This window comes from Bos javanicus, chromosome X (genome assembly GCF_032452875.1).
Source record: "Bos javanicus breed banteng chromosome X, ARS-OSU_banteng_1.0, whole genome shotgun sequence".
Classification (NCBI taxonomy): domain Eukaryota; kingdom Metazoa; phylum Chordata; class Mammalia; order Artiodactyla; family Bovidae; genus Bos; species Bos javanicus.
Window position 1 is genome coordinate 61,263,249 of NC_083897.1, and position 20,461 is coordinate 61,283,709.

General features: G+C 44.4%; 1 protein-coding gene and 1 long non-coding RNA gene across 5 annotated transcripts in view; one reads left to right on the forward strand and one right to left on the reverse strand.

Annotated features, from left to right (window-relative positions):
* The window catches only part of PAK3 (p21 (RAC1) activated kinase 3), a 291,829-nt gene that overhangs the window by 55,552 nt on the left and 215,816 nt on the right, over positions 1–20,461 (forward strand). The gene's annotated exons all lie outside the window — the stretch shown is intronic.
* LOC133243051 (uncharacterized) overlaps positions 1–20,461 on the reverse strand; it is a 41,946-nt gene that overhangs the window by 9,740 nt on the left and 11,745 nt on the right. The window lies entirely within an intron of this gene.

Genomic DNA, 20,461 nt, shown 5'->3' on the forward strand with positions numbered 1-20,461 from the left:
ACCCCTGTGCTTCATCACCATTCTCTGGGCGTGGTCAATCTGTGGCACAGGGCACATTTGAGACATGGGTCGCAGTGCTATCCCAGTCTGCCCCTCCTGGCTGGAGGGTTATTCATAACCTCCTGTTGCTCATGCCAAGGAATAGCTAAACCAGAGTCCAAGGAGAAGCCGATGGCCAAGCAGCCACCAGAAGCCTTGGACCTGGCTCCTCCCAGTTGCCACATTGCATAATCCTCACAGAGTAAGGTGATGGTCAGCGCACTGGGGCTTCCCCCAGGGTTCTTGTGACTCAGCTGTTGCTGGAAAGATGGCATGGCCCAGTATCGGACTAGCACACAGGAGGCACTTTTGAATGAATGGACCCTTTGGGACTCTGGGAACTAATACGAATGGTGAGGAAAGAGTGCTTCTTTATCCATGCCTTCCCTGTCATCTCACTCAGTGCCCAGACATAGTCCTGTGCAGCGATACAGCCACAGGCAAGAGCATGTCCTGGGCTGGGAAGAAAGGATGTAGTTAGTTGGCAGTACCCCCAGACAGACCTTTTCCATCTCCCCACCTGGCACCTGAAGAGTCCACTATCGTGTCAGGTCTTAGGAGTCCAAAGAGTTTATTCCAACCCGCATTGACCTAACACTTAATCTGAATCACATCCTGTGTATTTTCTCAAAGTTGTTACTATAATAATAAAACAACAACAACAACTAATAATAATAATTGCAGCTGACACACATTGAACACCTACTATGGGCCAGCCACTGGACTAAGCACTTTATATATATTATCTGTTGTACTCCTTACGGCACACCTGTGAGGTAAATGCTATTTTTAAAAATTGAACTGTAAATTGATTTACAATGTTGTATTAGTTTCAAGTATAAGGTAAAGTTAATCAGTTATAGAGATATATAATATATAGTCACTCTTTTTTAGATTGTTTCCTCATATAGGTTATTACAGATTATTGAGTATAGTTCCCTGTGCTATACAGGAGGTCCTTATTGGTTGTTTAATTTATATACAACAGTGTGTACATGTCAATCCCATCCTCCTAATACTATTATTGTCTCTGTTACACAGAAAAAGTTCAATCTATGAAGGGAAAGAGTTGAAATTCAAGTCCAGGTCTGTCTCACGACAGAATCAGTTCTGCATGGTTCTCTACTATAGCATCAAAGTGCTCTTTCAAAAGTAAGTCAGATAAAATAATTCCTTGGCTTGACAGCCTCCAGTGGTTTCCCATCACATGTAGAACCAAAGCCGACTTTCTTCCTGGGCCATCAAGGCCTGGCAGAACCCAGGCTGTACCTTCCTCCCCAGCCTCTGCCTCCTTTCCCCACCCCTGTAAAAAACTGTGCTCCAGGAACCGCATCAGTAGCCAGGCTCTGTACCAGCAGCCGTGATCTGCTATGAGTATGTTTGGTAGGCTGGCTTGGGTGCCTACCCTTGCTCACAGTGTTACCTCCCTTGGAAAATACCTCCCATGGTTCAAACAACCATCCCAGAAGCCCTGTCGGTATAAGGTGGAAGCTGCCTGTGGTTGTCAGTATGACCACTGTTCCGTGGAGAGTTGCTGGGCTATCTTAGAACGCTTGTTCTCTCTTTCTCACTTGTGCTGGAAGATTCTAGAAGGTTGAGAGTATCCCAGATCCTCTCCAGTACCAAGAAGAGTGTGATGCTAAGAGATAAATCTAAACAGCACTGGACTAGGAAAGATATGACCTATATCTTTCTCCAGCTTTCTCGCTCAGTAGCTTAGGAGGCCTAAGGTGAATCTTCACTTTTCTAAGCCTCAATTTCTTTCTTCTTCTTCTTCTTTTTTTTCTGTTGTTTTTTATTTTTTGGCCATGCCATGCAGCTCGTGGGATTGTAGTTCCCTGACCAGGGATTGAACCCTGGGTCACAGCAATGAAAGCACTGAATTCTAACCACTGGACCCCAGGGAACTCCCTAATGCTCAATTTCTTTATTGGTCAATGAAAGTCATAATATCTGCTCTTGAGGGATTGCTCTGAATATCTAATAAGATGACTTATTGGATAGTGTTCTGGAAAGTTGAGTGCTTACTATGTTTCAGATATGGCTCTAAGCTTCTTGCTCCAAATACCCAACCTTAATTTAACCATGAGATAACATCAGACAGGGCTTCGCAGGTGGCGCTGTGCTGTGTTGTGCTTAGTCGCTCCGTCGTGTCTGACTCTTTGCGACCCCATGGACTGTAACCCACCAGGCTCCTTTGTCCACAGGGATTTTCCAGGCAAGAATACTGGAGTGGGTCAGGTGGTGCTAGTGGTAAACAACTTGCCTGTCAATGCAAGAGACGCAAGAGACACGGATTTGATCCCTGGGTTGGGAAGATCCCCTGGAGTAGGAAAAGGCAACCCACTCCAGTATTGTTGCCTGAAAAACACCATAGACCAGAGCCTGGAGGGCTACAGTTCATGGGGTCACAAAACATTGGACTCGACTGAAGCAGCTGAACACATTAAGCTGCTCACCTGTATTACCTCCATCATTCCCCAGAAAAACACTACTGTATTACTAGTAATCGTATGTCCACTTTGCAGATGAGGAAAATGAGGCACAGAGAGGTTAAGAGGTTTGTTCATCATTACCTAGCTAGTAAGTGTCAGAGCCAAATTGAGAATCCACCAATCTGACTTCAGAACCTGTGGCCTGAGCCATTTACTTTCACATGAAAGGTAAAGTGTTTTGTTTGGGTGAATGTTTTATCTGTTCTGGTGGCTCCAACGGAATACTGTAGACTGAGTGGCTTATAAACAACAGAAATTTATTTTTTGTAGTATAAAGTTCAAGGTACCAGCAAATTTAGTGAGGCCACTCCTTGGTTGTGGATGACCATCTTCTCGCTATAATCTCACGTGGCAGAGGGAGATGAAGGAGCTCTGTGGGCCTTTTCTTATAAGGGCACTGTCCCATTTATCAGGTTTCCATCCTCATTGCCTGATCACCTCCCAAAGGCCCACATTCAAATACCACCACATTGGGGATTAAATTTCAACATACCGATTTTGAGGGGATACAAACCTTCAGTCTATAGTAGGTGGGAGGTTATTATTATTTTTTTAAAGTAGCAATACTTTTTCTATCATTTTCTCTAAGTGTTATAGCATTTTTCCTCTCACTGGGCCCTATGCTACTTGGGTTCCTTCACCTGTTGTTGTTTAACTTTGTGGTAGGGAACCCTCTCCCTACCCAGTTTGCTTACTTCCTTCTTCCTCAAAGGTATAAGAGGTTCCCAACGAATGTGATGTTCCAAGAACATAATCTTCCCATGGTCAGAAAGGAGTGCAAGTGCCTGGGGTCTGATTCCTTTGTGTCTTCACGAGTACTGAGCACCTCCCATATGTCAGGGCCTGATCTGGTCAACTGGGGCTATGGCAAGGAACAGTCAAAAAACCCCACCCTGCACAACTTCACTTCAGTGGTATTCTTGCTTCAAACACCCAACCTTAATTTAACCATGAAATAACATCAGACAGGGCTTCCCAGGTGACTCCATGGTAAAGAATCCACCTTCTAGTGCAGGGGGTGTAAGATATGCAGGTTCGATCCCTGGGTTGGAAAGATCCCCTGGAGGAGGGCATGGCAACCCACTCCAGTGTTCTTGCCTGGAGAACCCCCATGGACAGAGGATCCTGGAGGCCTATGGTCCATAGGGTCACAAAATTTTGGCAACCCCATGGACTGTAGCCTGCCAGCCTCCACTGTCCATGGGGGTTCTCCAAGCAAGAACACTGGAGTGGGTTGCCATGCCCTCCTCCAGGGGATCTTCTCAACCCAGGGATTGAACCCAGGTCTCCCGTGTTGCAGACAGATTGTTTACCATCTGAGCCACCAGGGAAGCCCATGAATACTGGAGTGGATAGCCTATCCCATTTCCTGGGGACTGTCTCTACCCAGAAATCGAACTGGGGTCTCCTGCAGTACAGGTGGATTTTTTATCAGCTGAGCTACCGGGGAAGCCCACGATCCTGAGACATGACATAAATACAATATGAGATCCTGAATTGGATCTTGGGATTAAAAAAAAGACATTAGTGGGAAAACTGGGGAAATTTGAATAAGGTCTATAGATTAGTTAACAGTGTTGTATCAATATTAATTTCCTGGTTTCGATACTATTACCATTATTATGTAAGGAGTTTAATGTGAGCGGAAGCTGGGTGAATGGTGTACAGCAACTCTGTGCTATGTTTCCTATTGTCCTGTAATGTCAAACATTATTTTAGGCAGTTTGAAAGCAGGCTGGCAGGCACAGAAATGATAAATGACAAAGGATATGGGAAGGACATTGACAGTACCTGCTGTACCTCCCGAGTCAGTGTCCTCATCTGTGAACTAGACCCAATAATAATGTATCTCAAGGAATTTGTATGGGAACCTACTTTTGAAGTATTATAAAAATGCAAGCTATGAGTATTCACTTTTGTGATAGAAGCTCCTAAAGAAATAAAAATATCAATACTCCATCCCCTCGAAACACTGTTTTTTAACAAAATTATTTCAAAATAAAAAGTTAAATATATCCTTGCCTTTCTGAGTCTTGCCTTTTGGTAGAGTGAATGTGGAGGAAGGGATAACTAAAGCAATTGGGAAATTAGTATTTTTTGGGGGGGTTGAGAAATATTATTTTATTCATTAATCATCTAAAATTAATCATTGTTTTAAAATATTTATGACCTTACAATGAAATGAAATATGCTTAGCCTGAAGTCTCTGGACAACACTGGCCAGGCAAGGTCCCCTGTGTTCAAACTCTGGCCTAAAAGGACTCCAGTTAGAATTGTCTTGTCTTTTCCTCTCTCCCTACATATGCCTTCTTGGCTGATTTGTATTATCAGGTAGAAATTGGACTCTGAAGGCTTTGACAGGGTAAGGAGAAAAAAGCAAGGGATGTGAGGTAAAGTAAACATGTTGTTTATTTTGCTTTTCTTTCTTGGAGGGACCACTTCTCTCCAAATCCATTGGCCTGGTAAAGCTGTGAGTACTATCCTGACCTCTGGCATCCCAACACAGAAGTAGACAGTACCTCTCATCTGGACAGCCAGAGCCCTTCACCAGATAGGGAAATTAGCATTTTAGAAGGAAACAAATACTATGGATAAAGCAAGAAATGCAGATAGGGAGCAAGAGAGGGTCAGTTTTAAAACATGTTGGTTATGTCAGGCTTCCCTGAGAAGGTGACATTTGAATGAAGACTTTAAAGAAGAGAGAGAACAAGAGCCCCACAAAGTCAGCCACAGTGAATAGCAAGGGCAAAGGTCCTGAGGCCAGACCCGTTTAAGGAACAGCCGGAAGCCTAGTGTGACTAGAATAGAGCTGCACAAAGTAAGGTTGCCTCTTGCTGGGATCTTAGACAATGGACAGAGCGTGGCCCCCAGGGAAGGCTCAGGGAAGTCAAACAATAGGCACCAAATAGGGGACCCACCAGGCTTCCCAGGTGGCACTAGTGGCAAAGAACCTGCCTGCCACTGCAGGAGACATAAGAGATGTGGATTTGACCCCTGGATCAGGAAGATCCCCTGGAGGAGGGTTTGGCGACCCACTCCAGTATTCTTGCCTAGAGAATCCCATGGACCGAGGAGCCTGAAGGGCTACAGTCCAGGGGGTTGCAAAGAGTCAGACACGACTAAAGCGACTTAGCATGCACACAGAGGACCTGCCATTGACCTCTGTTTCCAGCTGAGTCAGTGATGACAGAAGCATGAAGGGAAGGAAAAGAGCAGGGAAGTGAAATCACTGAAATCTAGAATCCTTATCCAATTTCTGGTGAGGAAACAAATCATTATTAAGCACCATAATGAGTTTCTGAATCTCCTGTGCTTGATTCCTCACCAATCAGTGAACTCTAATTAATGCTGAGTGTGGTGGTAACACCACAGCCAGAGCCATCTTCATGATTTTGCCTTAATAAGTGTCATTGGCAGCATAGAAGGGTGGTCTGATTTTTCTTGTCCTAATGAGTGGAACTGAAAAAGTCCAGAGCATTATTCTGGTTTCATTTATATGTAGTATCAGAAGTCCCCGAGTCATCCAATTAGCATCATTTGGATATTTGGGGCCTAGTAGTGCATGCAGAACGGAGAAGGCGATGGCACCCCACTCCAGTACTCTTGACTGGAAAATCCCATGGACGGAGGAGCCTGGTAGGCTGCAGTCCATGGGGTCGAGAAGAGTCGGACACAATTGAGCGACTTCACTTTCACTTTCATGCACTGGAGAAGGAAATGGCAACCCACTCCACTGTTCTTGCCTGGAGAATCCCAGGGACCGGGGAGCCTGGTGGGCTGCTGTCTATGGAGTCACACAGTCAGACATGACTGAAGTGACTTAGCAGCAGCAGCAGCAGCAGCAAGGCATGCAGTAAACAGAGCTCGAGCAATCATGCCACATGGGAAGCAGCCTCTAGGCCTGATGTGTACCTGAGAAAAACGGGCTGAGTACCAGATAGGGTCCCTGGAGCCTCCCCAGCTGGCAGCCATGGCCCAGGATGCTCTCTCGCCCATGCAGGAGCAGAAATCCACATAGGGAAAAGCAGCCTACTGATGGGAGGCTTGTAGACAGCAGTGTTTTCAGAACATCTCAGCTCATCCTGAGATCCACACCAATGTGGTGGCCTTGTTCTTACAGTGTGATAAAGATGGAATGAGAGGATTTAGTGGATAGTGTTCTCAAAAATGTGAAATATCCATTTCTGTAAGGTATTGCTATGCACGCATGCTAAGTTACTTCAGTCGGGTTTGACTCTTTGCAGTCCTATGGATGGTAGCCCGCCAGGCTCCTCTGTCCATGAGATTTTCCAGGCAAGAATACTGGAGTGGGTTGCCATTCCCTTCTCCAGAGGATCTTCTCAACCCACGGATTGAATCCTGTGGGGTCGAATTCCAGCCTCTTACATGTCCTGCATCGGCAGGCAGGTTCGCTACCACTAGAACCGCCTGGGAAGCCCTAGTGTCACTACATATGTATTACCATTATTGTTATTATGCACCATGCGAGGAATTAAGAAAGTAGGACACCTGCAACCATAGTGTTTTCAGCATTCCTGCGTCTCTAATGTTATAGAGGAGGCCATTATCCTCTTTTTGAGAAACAACAGCTACCATGTTAAGCACTTACTATGTGCCAGGAGTAAAGGCTTGCATACATGATCTCATTTAGTCCTCACAGCAATCCCATGAAGTAGATACTGCTTCTCCATTTTAAAGTCGGGTATGTGAGGCTCAGAGATGTTAACTAACTTGCCCAAGGTAACACAATAAGTCATTAGCATCAGAGTTTACCGGCAGGAGACTAGCTCTAGGATTCTGTATCCTTATCTCAGTGCTAAAAGGCGTTTGAAATAGCACATGCAAGACACACATACCCCCAAGTGGTAGATGTGGATCTCTAAGAGGAAGACACCAGTTTCACCCTTTGGGCTCCATACAGGGCTGGCTGTAGAAGAAGACCCCCAAGCAAGTGGACCACTCCAGCTGGGAGTGATTGTGGAGAGAAGTGGGCACTTGGATGCTTGGGGGTGGGGTGCTGTGGGGGTATCTGGCTTCCCAATTGGGAAGACTAGGCTCAGGACAAGAGTGACAGACCAACTCTGAATTGCAGAAACACCCAGAGTAGCAGTCACCAACTTCATCGCATCCTTGTGCCTGTGAGGCAGCTACAGGCACAGAGAGGTGCTGAGGCTTGCCTAAGGTCACACAGCTCGCAAGAGGGCGGGTGCAGTGTAGAACCCTGGTCTTCAGGCTCCAGTTCGGTGCTCTTGCTGCCACTCCACTCCCACTGGCCCCTCAGGTTCAGTGCACAGCAGTCAGAGGGAAGCCACGTCTTTGTGAGTGAAGCTATTGTCTGGATGGTGGTTCTCAGTATTGCCCAGAGACCTGCAGAAGTGGCAGTCTTCAAGTCCCACCCAGGACTGACTGGGGACTGAGATCCAGCAAAATGGGACTTTGCAAGCCCTCTAGGAGACCCTGATACACACTCAAGTGTGAAAACCACCGGCCCAGACAGAAAGGCACAGTGCCGAGTGCTGCAGCCATAGACGTGCATTCGGATCTTCAACTCGCACAGCACAAAGAAGGGTCGTCTTCCTAGAGAAGGACAGTGAAAAGGAACACAGCTCTCAAGCCACACCTGCAGAGCAAGGTCACCTTCCAACACATGTGGCGGTTAGACATGCACAGACGGGGAGGAGGAGTGCAGCCAGTACTTGCTCATCCACAGGTGCATCAGACAGTGTAGTTTTGCCAACTCAGCAACTCCCCAGAGATGTGCCAGTTCCACTGCTTGTTGCCCAGGAGGTGCATCCCTGCCCTCTGGGAAATTGCCATGCAGGATCATAGAACCTCTGATCTGGGAGGGATCTTAGAGAGTACCTACCTCATTGCCCACCCCTACTGCATCACTGGTGATGCCCCTGACTTTCCTTCTCCAGAGGAACCTGGCAGGCTACAGTCCATGGGGAGGCAAAGAGTCAGACAGGACTTAGCACTGAGCACAATCATTTTTAGGACAGTGGTAGGCCACACAAAACATCAGTGGCTCCTAGTTTGTGGCCTCTGGTTTAATATCTTTCTTTCCCACTTGGCTGTCTGCTCCACAGGGGCACATGCCCCTGGTTCTGCTCTGCTCACCACAGTGTCTGGATTCAACAAATGGAAAAATAAAAATAGAAAATGGACCCACCCTCCCAGTAGAACACCAGAGGTTCAGAAAGAATACACTGGCATGGGGATGGCACTCTGTCACTCGCCTCTTTTTCAATTGCCCACTGGAAATGGCCCCATGTCCCTTTAAGCCCTACTCCCGGTTGACCCCTGCAGGCCTCCTTACCCTCTGCCCTGAAGTCATACCCTGGCCACATGGGTTCTGGTGGGGGTGGGGCCCTCTGTGACGTCACCAAGGGCCCAGCCCTGCCTGGTGCTCAGTCTCCAGGTGCCAGCGCAGACCAGCACACCAGGAGCCACTTGGTCTCAGCTCACGATGCGCTCTGTAATACGGTTATTTTTTTGGCCTACGTTTATCTTGTTTGTCTTTGCCTATGTGTTTTATGTTCTGAGAGATGAAGCCGAAGAACTGCCGAGGATGGTGCCCAGTGGAAGGCACTTCCGCGTTCGGCAGAATCAACCAGAGTATGCCCCAGGCTGGTTTGGGAGCAAGTGGCACTGGCTGTTAATCTTCCTCATGTTTTTGGTGATCCTGAAGTTTCCTGGAGGCGATGACAAAAGTAATGCGGGCACTCCTCCTGGCCGTCAGGGCTGTTCATCTGGCTCTCCAGGAAGAAAGAAGATAAGGCCTTCCCCCTACAAAGACTCTATGTGCGGTGCCTTAACCCAGTCCGAGACGTCACTGATGAACCTTATGTCCAGGGTGAAGAATATGAAACTCACTGTGGCAACCGGTGATCAATGCCAATGTCCCAATATCGAGGTTCCTGGTGACGCACGGAATAATGTTACAATACTTGAGGTATGGGACACCGGAGACCCGGATGAAGTGGATTTTCACATCAAAGAAGAAAAGGAGTAGTTGAGTGTTGACAAAGTGTATCCAAACTAATAAAAGTATTTTGCAGCAAAAGGAAAAATGCCTCTGATATTTTTTATTCATGCTACAATTTTACCTTTTCCAGAATGTGGTATAATTGGTATCATGCAGTGTTTTCCAGACTGAGAGACCTGCGTTCGATCTCTGGCTTGGGAAGATCCCCTGGAGAAGGGAAAGGCTACCCACTCCAGTATTCTGGCCTGGAGAATTCCATGGACTGTACAGTCTATGGAGTCACAAAGAGTCGGACACGACTGAGTGACTTTCACTTTCACAGTGTATACCCTTTCCCAGAGTAGCTTATTATACTTTATAACATTCATTAAGGTATCATCCATTTATTTTTGTGATTTGATAGCCCATTTCTTTTTATTCTTGAATAATATTATGTTATATTGATGTTCTGTAGTTAGTTTAAACATTCTGCTAGTAAAGGACATTTTGGTTGCCTCCAATTTGTGTGTGTGTGTGTGAGAGAGAGAGAGAGGGAATGAGTTAAGCTTTATAAAATTCATGTCCATGTTTCTGTGTGGGTATTAGCTTTCAAATCATTTGGTGAACTATCTAGGAGCAAAATAGCTAGATCATAGAGTATGACAATGTTTAGCTATGTTAGACATTGCTTCCAAAGTAACTGTACCATTTTGCATTCCCACTAACAACAAATGAGAGTTCCTGTTGTTTCACATCTTTGCCAGTAACTGGTTTTGTCAGATTTTTGTATTTGGCCATTCCAAAGGGACTAGATCTGATAGATAGAATGCCTGATGAACTATGGACTGAGGTTCGTGACACTGTACAGGAGACAGGGATCAAGACCATCCCCATGGAAAAGAAATGCAAAAAAGCAAAATGGCTGTCTGGGGAGGCCTCACAAATAGCTGCGAAAAGAAGAGAAGTGACAAGCAAAGGAGAAAAGGAAAGATATAAACATCTGAATGCAGAGTTCCAAAGAATAGCAAGGAGAAATAAGAAAGCCTTCCTCAGAGATCAATGCAAAGAAATAGAGGAAAATAACAGAATGGGAAAGACTAGAGATCTCTTCGAGAAAATCAGAGATACCAAGGGAACATTTCATGCGAAGATGGGCTTGATAAAGGACAGAAATGGTAGGGACCTAACAGAAGCAGAAGATATTAAGAAGAGGTGGCAAGAATACACAGAAGAACTGTGCAAAAAAGATCTTCACGACACAGATAATCTCGATGGTGTGATCACTCACCTAGAGCCAGACATCCTGGAATGTGAAGTCAAGTGGGCCTTAGAAAGCATCACTATGAACAAAGCTAGTGGAGGTGATGGAATTCCAGTTGAGCTATTTCAAATCCTGAAAGATGATGCTGTGTAAGTGTTGTACTCAATATGCCAGCAAATTTGGAAAACTCAGCAGTGGCCACAGGACTGGAAAAGGTCAGTTTTCATTCCAATCCCAAAGAAAGGCAATGCCAAAGAATGCTCAGACTACCACACAAGTGCACTCATCTCACACGCTAGTAAAGTAATGCTGAAAATTCTCCAAGTCAGGCTTCAGCAGTACATGAGCCATGAATTTCCAGATGTTCAAGCTCGTTTTAGAAAAGGCAGAGGAACCAGAGATCAAATTGCCAACATCTGCTGGATCATAGAAAAAGGAAGAGAGTTCCAGGAAAACATCTATTTCTGCTTTATTAACTATGCCAAAGCCTTTGACTGTGTGGATCACAATAAACTGTGGAAAATTCTGAAAGAGATGGGAATACCAGACCACCTGACCTCCCTCTTGAGAAACCTGTATGCAGATCAGGAAGCAACAGTTAGAACTGGACATGGAACAACAGACAGGATCCAAATAAGAAAAGGAGTACATCAAGGCTGTATATTGTCACCCTGCTTATTTAACTTATATGCAGAGTACGTCATGAGAAACGCTGGACTGGAAGAAGCACAAGCTGGAATCAAAATTACCGGGAGAAATATCAATAACCTCAGGTATGCAGATGACACCAACCTTATGGCAGAATGTGAAGAGGAACTAAAAAGCCTCGTGATGAAAGTGAAAGAGGAGAGTGAAAAAGTTGGCTTAATGAGGTGGATGAAACTGGAGCCTATTATACAGAGTGAAGTAAGCCAGAAAGAAAAATACCAATACAGTATACTAATGCATATATATGGAATTTAGAAAGATGGTAACAATAACCCTGTGTACGAGACAGCAAAAGAGACACTGATGTATAGAACAGTCTTATGGACTCTGTTGGAGAGGGAGAGGGTGGGAAGATTTGGGAGAATGGCAGTGAAACCTGTATAATATCATGTATGAAACGAGTTGCCAGTCCAGGTTCGATGCACTATACTGGATGCTTGGGGCTGGTGCACTGGGACGACCCAGAGGGATGGTATGGGGAGGGAGGAGGGAGGAGGGAGGAGGGTTCAGGATGGGGAACACATGTATACCTGTGGTGGATTCATTTCGATATTTGGCAAAACTAATACAATTTTGTAAAGTTTAAAAATAAAATAAAATTCAAAAAATTTTTCAAAAAAAAAAAAAAAGCTCAACATTCAGAAAACTAAGATCATGGTATCTGGTCCCATCACTTCATGGGAAATAGATGGGGAAACAGTGGAACAGTGTCAAACTTTATTTTTGGGGGCCCAAAATCTCTGCAGATGGTGATTGCAGCCATGAAATTAAAAGATGCTTACTGCTTGGAAGAAAAGTTATGACCAATCTAGATAGCATATTCAAAAGCAGAGACATTACTTTGCCAACAAAGGTCCGTGTAGTCAAGGCTATGTTTTTTTCCAGTGGTCATGTATGGATGTGAGAGTTGAACTGTGAAGAAAGCTGAGTGCCGAAGAATTGATGCTTTTGAACTGTGGTGTTGGAGAAGACTCTTGAGAGTCCCTTGGACTGCAAGGAGATCCAACCAGTCCATTCTAAAGGAGATCAGTCCTGGGTGTTCTTTGGAAGGACTGATGCTAAAGCTGAAACTCCAGTACTTTGGCCACCTCATGCGAAGAGTTGACTCATTGGAAAAGACTCTGATGCTGGGAGGGATTGGGGACAGGAGGAGAAGGGGATGACAGAGGATGAGATGGCTGGATGGCATCGCTGACTCGATGGACGTGAGTTTGAGTGAACTCCGGGAGTTGGTGATGGACAGGGAGGCTTGGCGTGCTGCAATTCATGGGGTTGCAAAGAATCGGACACGACTGAGCAAATGAACTGAACAGAACTGAACTGAATTAGTGTGTAATGGTATCTCATTGTTTTGTTTTCACCAGTCTACTCTGAAAAGTTATCTTAATTCCATATTTCCATTGTAGCATTTCCATTGTGTTTTATTACCATAAATTCTTCAGGCGTTTTATCTTTAATCTGAGGTTTAAATAGATCATCTGCTCAGGGAAACTTCTGCTGCTGTTTATACCATCAGTTATTACTTTGCTAAATTAGTCCTCTAATAATTTTTTCATGAATGACTCATAACTTTAAATCATGTATATTGGAAAATACTTATTTTTAATTCACAATACTGACCACATTTTCTTTTCTTGAGTATTGCTTTGTCCACTAAAGTTTAGTGGCTCCACACAAAAGTTTAAGTTCAGCATTAACTTCTTCCTTTTTTTTTTTTTTTTGGTTTGTTTTGATTGTCTTATATACTTGCTAGATGGTAACCAAAGTTATATTAGTACCAGTTGCAGTTGCAGTAGTACGTTTACCCTGGAACTTTTACTTACAAGCATATACGTATTTTATCAGAATATTGACTTTATCTTATGTCTTCTTTGTATGGTTTTGAGAAGCTATATGCTCATTATTCAAGTATTTTTATAGTCTGTGCCTTTTCTCCACTGAGATTCAAATGAATCCATTTATATAATGTTAGATAGAGGGAATAATCATAAAATATGTTGATATAGTTACTAAGGGAGATATATTTTTAAAAGAACAGTAACTAAACTATTTGCTATTTGCTAGCAAAAATAATTTTCTCTCAGTGTATTTTGTAATTATGAAAGTCCAATTATTCTTGCATATAGTCTATATAATCAGAGAAGATATATTAGCAAGGACCTCAATCGAGCATAGATTTATAGAAAATCTAATGTTCGGTTTTAACTAGTCTAACTCAGAGTCTTGTTATGGTTCAGTTATCAACATTCTTGTTTTTCTGTCAGTAAAGAGAATGTGCTAGTTTTCTTGGGGGGAAGACTATTTTAATCAATATTTTCCTATGCTTTTGATTTTCAAGAAAACAGAAATCTTAAGACACTTGTTTTCAAGGGTCTGGTACTGTGCCTAATGAATATTTCTCTAATTAATATGTTATCATTAGTAAAACATACATTCTGTTTACTTCCAACACTGATTTAAAGTGACCTATGATAAAAGATGTATTAAATGTTTGGGATTGACATGTACAGACTGCTATATTTACAATGGATAACCATCAAAGACCTGCTGCATCTCTGGCATTCTTTTCCACCACCTGCCCTTGCTCTTCTGTAATTCCAGGTGTTGTAGCCAACTTGTTAGACACAGCTTCGTGGAGAACACAGCCCAGAGCAGGTACCATTCAAGGCTTCATTTCTTATAAAGAAAGAAGGATGGGGCCAAGTGGCTGTAGGGGAAATAGCAGCATGGAAAAATAACTGTTTTGTTCCCATTAGGGTAGTGGCTTCAGAAGAAGTGAAGAAAGGTCCAAGAACCTTATAAGCAATGACTGATGGCAGAACTCGGATTAAAGGAGACATGGGGCTTAGACAAATTATACTCAGGGCTCACTCTTTCAGCAATGGTTCCTACCCCTGTGATCTCTAGGGACCACAGAAAAAGCCTATGGCACACAGGTTCTTAAACCCGGCTGCACATTAGAATCTCCTGGAAAGCCTAAAACTGTATAGCACAGGGAGCTCAGCTCAGTGCTGTGATGATCTAGGTGGGTGGGATGTGGGGAGGTGGGAAGGAGGTTCTAGAGGGAGGGGGTATGTGTGTATATATATAGCTGCTTCACATTGTCGTACAGCAGAAACTAACACAACATTGTAAAGCAATTATACTCCAATGAAAATTTATTATAGGCACAAGCCCCTCCCTCAGAGAATCGTTCTTAATCAGTGTGGGGATAGGACCATGGCATCGGCACTTTAAAAGCTCTCCAGATGAAAACCAGAATTGCCGTAAAGGACATCATTGAGCTGATTGACCACATTTGAGTATGGACTGTTTATTAGATCATATTGCTGTGTCAGTGTTAAAACTCCTGAACTTGATAACAAGATTGTGGTTACCTAAGAGGATATTGTTGTTCTTAGGAAATACATGCTACAATATTTAGGAGTGAAGAACATGATGCCTGCAATTTAGGTGAATGGATTAAAGGGGGAAATACCATGTAGAAGCATAACAAGGGATGGATACAGCAAGTGGCAAAATGCTAACATTTGGCAAATCTGGGTGAGGGCTTACCCTGCTGGCAAGGGTTCCTTGTACTATTCTTAGAACTCTTCTGTTAGTTTAAAATGATTTCCAAATAAAAAAAAAAAAACCAATTCTAAAAAGTACCCCAGATGAAATAATGTACAACAACATTTAGAAACTACTGGATTCAGAAAAACAGAGAATGAGTACCTATTAAACAGCGGTTACAGTGCAAGCCTTTCTGAGTCACTGTCCTACACCAGTTCATCTCTCTTCTTTAATGGTCATGTAAATCTCCTGGGAGTCTGGTTAAAAACTGTTTCTGATTCAGAAAGTCTGAGCTGAGGCCTGAGATTCTGCATTTTTAATAGACTCTCTGGTGATGCCAGTGCGTCTGGTCCATGGGCCACACCTAGAATAGCAAAGCTCTACGACTGAATCACCCTGCCATCCACCTGTCAATCAATCAACATGTTTTTTTTGGAACCATCTCCTCTGGGCTCAGCAGTGTAGGAGAATCCCAAGCTCTGGGATCTAACCCCTGATGATCTGAAGTGGAACTGATGTAATAATAATAATAGAAAGAAACTGCACCACTAATGTAATATGTAATGTACTTGAATCATCCAGAAACTGTTCCCCCCACCCCCCAGTCCATGGAAAAAATTATCTTCCACGAAACAGGTCCCTGGTGCCAAAAAGGTTGGGGACTGCTGCTCCAAGTGAAGTAGGGTGGGCCTGCAGAGCTCTGTGGATAGGTAGTCCATCCATCTTGATCTCTGGACTATGGCATCACCCTGTGAGCCATGCGGCTTGGCCCTGTCAGAGTCACTCTGATCCCCAGAACAGAATGGAGCCCAGCGGAAGAAGCTGAAACAAAGGCTGGCAGCACATGGAAGGGGGGTAAGAAGCAAAACAGCCCATGATGCAGGTCACAGGGGAAGTTCAGCCCCTCCTGGTGGGTGGCAGTTGGGGCCAAGCTGAGGCTCCAGCAGAGAGCAGCATAATTCTGATGAGGTGTCTGGGTACAGGCTGCCTGAATCTGGTTGCCTCCTCCAGCGTGGAGACTCATTTCTTAGAGTTAGATGTCCAAGGAAGATTCTCGTTTCATGCTGACTGTGGCATGCTTCGAGTTTGTTGCTTTTGCTGTAAGAGGAGCCAAAATGTCTCTCCCCTGGTGGGAGCAGATGGAGCATAGCCCCTGCCTCCATCAGAATTTTCCAGGCCTTGCCTCCCTCCTTTCCCTCATGGCAGCGCCCTTCCCCTCTGCCTGCCTGCTGTGATCATGTTTTCCATGCATTGAATTAGAGGCTAGTCAGTTATTTGTATCTCCCCTGTTTACATCCAAATCAAGGCCAACTAATGGGTGCACAGAAGGACCCAGCTGGGCTTTACTGAGCAGGCAGCCCCAGAGAAGTTTCTGGAAGACAATTGAGAAAGACCTGGCTGACAGGTCTGAGTTTGGATCAGAGTGTTGCCATCGAAGAGCTGTATAAACTTGAGCAAGTTATTTAACATCTCTGAGGTTTAGGTTCCTCATCTGTAAAGTGGGGCTGATGATAGCATTAAATTCATAGGGCACTGAACATCAAATGAGTTAGAGAGCTGAGCAGGAGCTTACTAGATGGAAGACAGGCATTCATTTGATGGGGATTTATTGAGTTTCTTCTATGTATAGACATATGTGTGTGTTAGTCGCTCAGTTATGTCCGACTCTTTGTGACTCCATGGACTGTAGCCCACCAGGCTCTTCTGTCCATGGGATTCTCCAGGCAAAAATACTGGAGTGGGTTGACATTTCTTTCTCCAGAAGATCTTCCTGACCCAGGGATCAAACCCAGGTCTCCTGCATTGCAGGCAGATTCTTTACTGTCTGAGCCACCAGGGAAGACCCATATGTATAAATATACTTTATACTGTTCTGAACCTGAAAGAGTGTAGGTGTTTGGTGCAGGAAGTGGAGAGCTTCAGTGCCTGGCTTTGGGTTTGAACCTGTACACTTCACTTACTAGGTGACTTTGTAGCAACTCCTGAACCTTTCTGGGGCTCCACTCTCTCATCTGTAAAATGGGTATGATAATAGTCCCTACCTCTGAGGATTGCTGTGAGGATTAAAGATGGGCTTAGAATGGGAGTTTAACAAGGATTAAGTGTTATTTGCAAAAGTTCCTGCAGTCGAGAGTCATAGGAGCTGCTTTGAGAAACCACACACACACTCATACACACGCATACACTATCACCACATGAGTGGGCAGCCCAGAGAGGACAGGTTACAGGAGAGACACAAATAGGCATTCATTGCCTGTTGGAGGCTCTTTGAACCTCAGGCCAGGGCCCATTTCTGCAAAAAATTCTCTCTGGGACTGTGGTGCCGTGAGCCCCTGGATTTTTTTTATATGAAAGTAAAATCCATATAACATGTAATTAACCATTTTTTTTTTTTGGCCATGTTGTGCAACCTGTGGGATCTTAGTTCCCTGACCAGGGATCAAACCTGTGCCCTCTGCATTGGGAGTGCAGAGTCTTAACCACCAGCAAAGTTCCTACAAGTGACCATTCGAAAGTGAACAGTTCAGTGGCATTTAGTACAGTCACCGTGTTGGCTGCCCCCTGCTCCCTGAGTTCTTTAGAGTTGGTTTCCCCTTTCAACTGGCTGTATCCAGAGGAGGCAGCCCTCATTTGTTTTTGTCAGTCTTCCTGTCACTGTATCATACCTGTCCCCATTCCCACCTGGTTCCTCCCCCTCCATTTTTCCAATGGGCCTGTCTCTCTGCACCCTTCTACCTTTTAGGGAGACAGGTGTAGGTGTCTCTGGCTGACATCTACATTTAGGGAGAGAGAGGGAGTATGTTGACCCACTGGAAAGGTGCCAGCTCTGAAGGGTGGCACCAACAGAGTTCAGGTTGGAGCTGGTAAAGCCACTTTTTGATACGGATGAAAACAGGCACAACCCATTGTCGCTTCGCCCTCCAGTGGCCCCAGGGACAGCAGACAATGCAAAAGGGATCACTACAAACTATTCAGACCTGAATATTCATTGGCAGGACTGATGCTGAAGCTGAAATTCCAATACTTTGGCCACCTGATGTGAAGAACTGACTCCTTGGAAAAGACCCTGATGCTGGGAAAGTTTGAAGGCAGGAGGAGAAGGGGACGACAGAGGATGAGATGGTTGGATGGCATCACCGACTCAATGGACATGAGTTTGAGCAAGCTCCGGGTGTTGGTGATGGACAGGGAGGCCTGGGGTGCTGCAGTCCATGGCGTCGCAAAGATTCGGACACAACCGAGTGACTGAACTGAACTGAATGGCCTCTCAGATCACTTTTTGTGATCGTGTCTTCCATCTTTGGGCTCCTCTTCCTTATGAATAAATTTGCTCTGTATCAAAGCATCTATTACAAAATAACCTTGGCAGGCTCCACAGCCTCACAAAGATCTACTTTGTATTTGTACTTGTGAACAAGAGCCACATCTTGAGTATTTTAAAACAGAAAAAGAATAGTTGATAGGTACGGAATTCTTCCAGGATGCAAAGCACTGTGCTAAATGCCCTGAACTCATAACTGCTCTATATGAAGTATCTCATAGGAGAGTTCTTACAGTGACTCAAGGAAGTAGGCAGTTTTGTCATGTATCTACATTTTATAGATGAAGAAATTCAGGCACAGAGCTGGTCAGTGACTCATCCAGGGCCACCTGGTGAATAAGTATCAAAATCCATGTTTTACGCCATGAAGTAATACTGTGCCCTCATAATCCCAGCATAGATGTTACTTAGTTGGCTGAACAGAAAAAAAAAAATGTGTATCAACCACATACAGTAGCTTCCTTCATTCACTGCCTCCTACCTTTTAGTTCTGGATCATGAATTTCCCAGCTTTATAACTTTGGCTGAGTCATGTAACCCCTATGAAAATGTTTCTTCATCTATATAATTGGGGTAATTTTCTTGTCTGATCTCCAACAGATTTGTGAGTATAAGATATACAATGATACAGGGAACATTATGTAAAGTGCTATGTCAATGTCAGGAATTACTATCATGAATAAATGGCTTCCTGGGATTGTGTAAGAGCCGCACAGTTGCAAGTTGGGAACTAGAGCTCCTGAGGTGCTCTGTAATAACCCTTGGGAGTAGCAAGTTTCTTGGGCTTAATCGAATCCCAGACAAGCCAATCCCATTTCTGCTCTTCAAGGCTGTGTGATCTTTTAAGCACTAGCCAGCTTCTCTGTATGCAGGTCAAGAAGCAACAATTAGAACTGGACATGGAACAACAGACTGGTTCCAAATCGGGAAAGGAGTACATCAAGGATGTATATTGTCACCCTGCTTATTTAACTTATATGGAGAGTACATCATGAGAAATCCCCGGCTGGATGAAGCACAAGCTGGAATCAAGATTGCCGGGAGAAATATCAATAACCTCAGACATGCAGGTGACACCACCCTTATGGCAGAAAGTTAAGAAGAACTAAAGTGCCTCTTGATGAAAGTGAAAGAGGAGAGTGAAAAAGTTGGCTTAAAACTCAACATTCAGAAAACTAAGATTATGGCATCTGGTCCCATCACTTCATGGCAAATAGATGGGGAAACAATGGAAACAGTGACAGACTTTATTTTTTGGGGCTCCAAAATGCTGCAGATCAAGTGACTGAAGGCATGAAATTAAAAGACGCTTGCTCCTTAGAAGAAAAGCTATGACCAACCTAGACAGCATATTAATAAGCAGAGACGTTACTTTACCAACAAAGGCCCATCTAGTCAAAGCTATGGTTTTTCCAGTAGTCATGTATGGATATGAGAGTTGGACTATAAAGAAACCTGAGCACCAAAGAATTGATGCTTTTGAACTGTGGTGTTGGAGAAGATTCTTGAGAATCCCTTGGATTGCCAGGAGATCCAGCCAGTCAATCCTAAAGGAAATCAGTCCTGAAAATTCATTGGAAGGACTGATGCTGAAGCTGAAACTCCAATACATTGGCCATCTGATTCGAAGAACCGACTCATTGGAAAAGACCCTGATGCTGGGAAAGATTGAAGGCGGGAGGACAAGGGGATGACAGAGGATGAGATGGTTGGAGGGCATCACCGACATAATGGACATGAGTTTGAGTAGGCTTCAGGAGTTGGTGATGGACAGGGAAGCCTGGGCTGCTGTAGTCCATGGCATCACAAAGAGTCAGACACGACTGAGTGACTGAACTGAACTGAACTTCTCTGAACTCCCTTCTGTGTCTTTCATCAAGTATAGTTGGGAGAGCACTAGGGGACTCCTCAGGGTTTGGTACAGCAAAGGATTAAATAAAGGCAGTTGAAGTCTTTTAAAGATGGCTCTGGCCTAGTCCATTTTCCCAAAATCACAGCCTATCTATCACAGGGGTTGTCAAGCACATTAACTTGACATGATATGGCTGACAATGCCTTGCATGGTGTCAGTGCTGGCCTCACAGCACACGCTCAAAGGGGGATGACTCTTTTTG